Here is a 7,500-nt window from a genome sequence, read left to right as displayed (position 1 = left end):
TAAACAGGGTAGACGAGCGCAGCTTTTCAGGCTATATGTACAGCTTGCCAGTACAGAGGAGCAGTGATGTCTTCTGTTCTTTGCGAGTGAAGCAAGCCACAGTGGAGCACATATTGGCAGATCACATATTGGAAGAGGACCAGCAATAGCTTATCCTAGAGCTGTTTCAATAACTAGAAGGCAGCTTTTGATTCAAATCTGTCGATGGACGACAAGTTCATCACACAGTGGGATGAGTGGAGAGGCGAGTCCCAATGCTAAGCAGGGTCTTTGTAACAAAGAGTTTAAAGAAGAAGACTCCCCATGGAAGCAATGCTGACGATACAGGAAAGGATGGTTGGAAGTGACGAAAAGGCAGAAAATTTTGTGTTCATTTGCCAGAAAGTAAAAGGATAGTTTCATGGGAAGTCGGTACATTCCGGAAGAAGAAGAAGATGAAGAAGAAGAAGCCGAGATAGACAGAATATTAGGGTAAATGGAGTGCACGAGAGAGTGGAAGGGAGGATGAAAAATGCAGGATAATGTTCAATGGAACATTGTGAAGTTAGACACAGGTATTCTTGGCACACCCACGTTATGAGTAAGTGCACCCTTTACACCCTTACTGCAGGGCAAGTACTTAAGTAGATAGTGTAGGAAGAGAGAGAGAGAGAGAGAGAGAGAGAGAGAGGAGAGAGAGAGGGGGAGAGAGAGAGAGAGTAGTAGTAGTAGTAGTAGTTGAGCATTTTCTTTATTTAGAAGTAAAGACGAATCATCCTATTAGCAGACGCAGAAATCCAGACGTCACGTGATCAGAAGAGGACCAGGGAGAGCCAGACAATGGTTGCGGATGACTCAGCATATAGACCTATACTGTAGGCACAAACTATAGGCAGGAAAATGGATGAATCAGGACAGAAATTGATGCGTAGACAGTATGTGAATCCAGTGAACAGAGGACTAGACAGAAGGAAACCAACTACACTAGACAGAACGAAGATCAAGTCACAGATTTTATAAAGTAACTCTGCGGGGTTTACACGCTCAATTTCAAGATTGGATTTAGACCATGGAGTCCAGAAGGAAAAAAGTCTACGGGATTTACACTCCCAAATTATTTTTTTTCTTTTAAAACTTAAATCTTAGTGGATAATATTTTGATGCTGATATTTGATTTTGTTAATAAATGATATGTCAAATATAAATTCATGTCTAATTTTTAATGCATGATCTCTTATCAATACGCATGGGGACAGATCTCTGGAGAAAATAAAGAAAGTATCACACACACACACACACACATATATATATATATATGTGTGTGTGTGTGTGTGTGTATGCATAATGTTATTACAAATAATGTGTGCATAATCTATTAGAAGCTTTTCAAGTTTATCAGCCCATCATCAGAAAACCACAAAATAAAAATAAAAATGTTAAAAAAATTGTCTTTAATAAAAATCAAACTTTAAATAATCTACATTGAACAAAATTAAGAATATAGAATATATTGAAATAGTTTTACCGTAAGGAACATAATTCAATTTTATAAAAACCACATTAGAAAATGTTCCAGGAAGACGAAGCCATGAAATTATTCTCGATTTTAGAATGATACCGAAAGTCATTTTGGTTTCTCTTCTGACTGGAATTTCCTGGAAAGTATAGCACTTGGCGTGGAACAAAAAAAATTCCAGGAAAACACACAAGGAGTTCATTTGAACCCTAGTCTCATAAGGCCATTTCGCACCCACTCTATCTACCGGGTCAAATCATCACATATATTCTTACGTATTTCAAATATTATATAGCATATTCAGTTTCAATATCCAAAGTCAAGTATAAAAAAAACTTTATTTTCCTCTTGAAAGTCTTAATAATATCTTCAGTCTTTTCTATATCTAATGAGAGCTTATTGTATAGTCTTAGGGCCGCATATTTGAAAGCTCCAGGCGCCCACAGTACAGTAGACATATGTCTTGGTTCTAATAATTTAAAACCATCTCTAGCAATTTCTTAGATGTTTTGGTGTTATTATATATATTTTTAAACCAAATTAATATAAGAGTGATCCTTTCTCTAGGTGGGACACCTTTTATCAGTCCTTTCTCCTCTGTTTATTGTATAATTTCTTAAGTTGCACTTTTGGTAAATTTTAATAGATGGAGTTACAGTAGTCAATCCTTATATAACACATTTTATCACAAGTTTTCTTTATAAAAATGATGTTTCTAAGGTGGTAGATTGGCCAGGGCATCAGCCTCCCGTTGAGATACTACCCCTAGAGAGTTATTGGGTCCTTTGACTGGCCAGGCAGTACCACATTGGATCTCTCTCTCTCTCTCTCTCTCTCTCTCTCTGGTTACGGCCCATTTTAGCTTTGCTACACATACACCGAATACTGTGGCCTATTCTGTCCTCATACACTTGACAACACTGAGGTTACTAAACAATTCTACTCTCAAGGGGTTAACTACTGCGCTGTAATTGTTCAGTGGTTACTTTCCTCTGAAGGGTAAGGGTAGAAGAGACTCTTTAGTTATGGTAAGCAGCTCTTCATGGAGAAGGCTACTCCAAAATCTAAAGCATTGTTCTCTAGTCTTGGGTAGTGCTATAGCCTCTGTACCATGGTCTTTCACTGTCTTGGGGTAGAGTTCTCTTGCTTGAGGGTACACTAGAGCACGCTATTCTATCTTATTTATCTTCCTCTTTTTTTTAAGTTTTTATAGTTTATATATGAAAGGTTAATTTTAATGTTACTATTCTTAAAATATTTGATTTTCATTGTTCATTACTTCTTTTGTATTTTGTTTATTGCCTTTCCTCCCTGAGGTATTTTTCCGTGTTGGAGCCCTTGGGCTTATAGCACCTTGCCTTTCCAACTACACTTTCAGAAAAAAAAAAACCGTAATTTTAATCGGAAATTCTCAGTGAAAATACACTGTTCTTAACCGCATTTCAGTAAAATACAGGCGACCGTAATTTTTACCCTTGTTTTTAATTATTTTTTACGTCAATATGTGCGTTTCTAAAAAGGTTAAAATCCTGGAATAAATGTCAGATATATACCGTTTTTTAATGCAATTTTTTAACAGTGTAGACTACACTAGGTGACACAAACTCATTTACACATCGTGAATAAATACAAAAGTTTTTATTTTTCTTTTTAATCCATTTCATATTATTAAACTATCCTTGTACAATGCACCTGCAGTGTTGACGTAAAAACGAAGTTTCGTTTTAGGAAAAACCGCTTTTGGAAAGAGGCTGGGGTCTTCCCCGACCTGTTTCAGGATTTTTTTTTTTCCTACTTCGCTCATCCAACCGTCCTTCCTCGAGGCTATGGATGACATCCGGTGGCTTGCACGGCGGAGTGCGCAATTGGATGACTTTGCTATATATAGATATGTAAGCCTCTTGGATATACTAATTTGATTATAAATGATAATAGCAATTATTGTGAGGTTTTATTTTTGGATATAACTTTGAGTGAAAAACCTTGAGAAGAGAAAAATATAACAAATAAAAGTAGAAGTGAAGATGGACAGGACATGTAATGAGAATGGCAAATAACAGATAGACATTAAGAATAACAGAATGGGTCCCTAGAGATTGTAAAAGAAGCAGGGGAAGGAAGAGAAAACGGTGGATCGATGAACGAAGAAAGTTTGCGGTATAGAGTGGAATAGAAAGACCATAACAGACGCAAGTGGATGGACATGTCCTGAGGCCTTTGTCCTGCATTGGAATATTAATGGCTATGTACATAAGTGAATTAAAATATCAGTATCACACATGTGAACATAATGTTTTGTAATGTATTATACATGTATTTAGTATTTTAGTTTTTTTTTTTTTTGTAGTTTATTCTGTACTTTTCTTAGGCCTATGCTGTTCCAACCTTAGTCTAACACACAATAATAATAATAATAATAATAAAAATAATAATAATAATAATAATAATACTTTCAATTTATTTTGTATCTTTTTCTTTTGTATTTATTTGATTTTGTTAAATACTTAAACCATAAACTTCCAAATATTTCACCCTTGACTTTTGTACAACTAAATTATTAAAATCTTCATTTTAAAGATTATTTTTATCAGCAATCAGTAAAAAATCTAAATTTTCATCCTGGTGTAAACATAGATATGTACTAGACCTATAGACCTATCCTGGTTCCCGTCAACATAGGCCTACTGCCATGTGTAGTTTACACCGGTATTCCCCGGTTTATATCCTCGGTCTTTGAACCTAAATTATCCACCCGGTATTCCCAAGAATCTATCCTCTTAGGAAGAGTTGAAATACCATTGGCCGACTTCGTTTTACTGTATAACTTAATGTCGGTGCACCAAGGTACAAAAAATCTGTCAAACCTGTTTGCCATGAGCCAGCATTATTCATCAACTTCTCTATGATATAAAGATTTTTTTTTTTTTCTTTTTCGCCAACAGCAAGCCGTTGCTGCCCATAATGGAAAACCCGAGAGCTTGTAGCTCGAGGTATTGGCTTCCTAACTGGACAAGAAGCAGCGAGCACGAACTGCGAGCATGACTTCGGATGTAACCAAACAAGATGGCTGCTGCAGATAGAACGTGCTCTTGCTTAGCAATCTTGAGTCCAATAAGCCTCAAGATATAATAAATATGTGCTTTGTTCATTCTGTAGTAGTTGTAGAATTCTTTAATTCACGTAATATACCAATAATACATATTACAGCAACAGTTAGAAAATTTCTGGGAGCTACAACACTTTCGTTCGCGATCATCGGCTGGATGTTGGCGAAAACCTCGAGCAAGAAATGGCTAGTTTAATTCCACCATAGGCTCAACATCATACAATATTCTAAAAGTTTTATTCCACATGTGGCAGATTGTGGAACTTCTGAAGTACAAATTTGCTGGTAATTATTTACTTATTAACAATCTAGGAGAAGGAACTCCAGAATCAAAACCATTGTTCTCTAGTCTTGGGTAGTGCCATAGCCTCTGTACCCATGGTCTTCCACTGTCTTGGGTTAGAGATCTCTTGCTTGAGGGTACATTCTGGTACACTATTCTATCTTATGTCTCTTTCTCTTTTTTTTTTTTTAGTTTATATCTGGGAGATCTATTTAGATGTTACTGTTCTTAAAATATTCTATCTAAATTATTCAGTACCTTTGCTGTTTCTTTATTTCCTTGTTTCCTTTCCTTACTGGGCAATTTTTTCCTCTTGGAGCCCTTGGGCTTATAGCATCTAGCTTTTCCAACTAGAATTATAGTTTAGCTAATAATAATAATAATAATAATAATAATAATAGATAATAATAATAAATAATAGATTTTTATAAAAGATTTTCACTAGACTACACATACTGAGGTATAGGCCTACTTCCTTGTTGTTGAACAAGTGTAGCCTACTGTACAAGTGTTACAGCATTTCAAATGTGAACAACATAGTACTAAACCGGTTTACACGTATTTCTTTATCTATTTCCTTTCCTCACAGGGCTATTTTTTCCAGAGCAGTTAGAAAGCATTGACCAACGTTTACAATGTAATTTCTGATGTCATTATATCAGGATAGCTACTGTAGAAAGGGTCCTCTCTCTCTCTCTCTCTCTCTCTCTCTCTCTCTCTCTCTCTCTCTCTCTCCTCTCTCTCTCTCTCTCTCTCTCTTAATATATATATATATATATATATAATATATATATATATAATATATATCTTTATATATATATATATATATATATATATATATACTATATATATATATATATATATATATCTTTATATATATATATATATAATATATATATATATATATATATATATATATAATAAGAGAGAGAGAGAGAGAGAGAGAGAGAGGAGAGAGAGAGAGAGAGAGAGAGAGACTATTAGTCAGCACTATTTAGTGTGGAACTTCTGTTACTAAAACAACAAATATTTTGTATATACAGTGACGTTTCAGCTGTAATTTTTAATATTTTTCATAGATGATAATTTTCATGATTTTAATAAAAATAATTTTATAAATTTAATCATATTTTTTTCATATATTTAATAATAATAATAATAATAATAATAATATTGATAGTAATAATAATTTTGATAACTTTGATAATAATAGTTTTAATATTTCTCATAATTTAAATAATAATATAGAAAGATGATAAATTTGGATTACAAATTAATTTACTTCCGGGTACACTGTTTGGCGGACAGCTGATGATGCTGTAGGCCTATCCATGATAACCTATAGGTAGGCCTATTGGAAACGTCCCTGCCTGTCGTTCTGTTAGACTGGGGTTCGAGAGCAACTTAAGCTTGATAGTTTCTTGTAGTGTCTGCAACCTTGCCATCCGTTCTATGGTTCTATGTTAGCTATTGGTCTAGCTGCTGAGTCATCAGTAGCCATTCGCTGGCTCTAACTGGTCCTAGCTTGGTGGAGGGGCGGCTTGGGCAATTGTGCTCAGCATATATATATATATATATATATATATATATATATATATATATATATATATATATATATATATATGTAGTCAATTCTAGGGCATCGTCTTACCATTCTAGAAATGTTTATTACAAACGAATTCTTTATGATTTAGGCCTAAGAGAAGCAACATAGGCCTATTGAATCTACAGGTAGTTATAGCCTACCACAGAATTCACTTGTGTAACAAGAGCTTCAAACTCGTGACTCAAAGCACAGTCTAATAAACCAATTGTCTGTTTAATGTCTGTTTATTGCAAGCACGCAACTACAAGCAAACGGTCTAGGACTCTAAGAGTATATCACAACGTCATCATTTCATGGAAAACTGATTTTATTATAGACTATAACTCGAAGTATGTGACGTCTCAATCTCAACTGGTGCTTGGAAGCTTCTAGAAAACGAGTTTCCCGCGAAATTGTAACCGTTAATTTTCAGAATTTCAAATTCTTTTTTTTTTTAAACAGTGGTACATCTAAGATCTCATAAGAATATAGCATATATAGCTATATATATATATATATAATATATATATATATATATATATATATACATATATATACACACATATATATATACACATATACACACACACACACACACACATATATATATATATATATATATATATATATATATATGTGTGTGTGTGTATATATGTGTATACATATATATACATATATATATACATATATATATGTATATATTATATATATATATATATACATATATATATATATATGTATGTATATATATATATATATATATATATATATATGTATGTATGTATATATATGGAACCATAGACTTGAAAATAACACATGTATATATAAATTTATCTGTTTCACTATTTCTATTCACATTTTACAGTTTATTAGTAATCTCTTTCCAAACCACAGATATAATATATATATATATATATATATATATATATATATATATATATATATATATATATATTCTCCATTCCATATTAAGGCCATGCACTATTAGTTCAAGACAAGATATCTAGACTTAGTCTTTTGTTTATTGGTGA

The sequence above is a fragment of the Palaemon carinicauda genome, chromosome 32 (assembly GCF_036898095.1).
Source record: "Palaemon carinicauda isolate YSFRI2023 chromosome 32, ASM3689809v2, whole genome shotgun sequence".
NCBI lineage: Eukaryota > Metazoa > Arthropoda > Malacostraca > Decapoda > Palaemonidae > Palaemon > Palaemon carinicauda.
Note: the sequence above shows the minus strand (reverse complement) of the source record.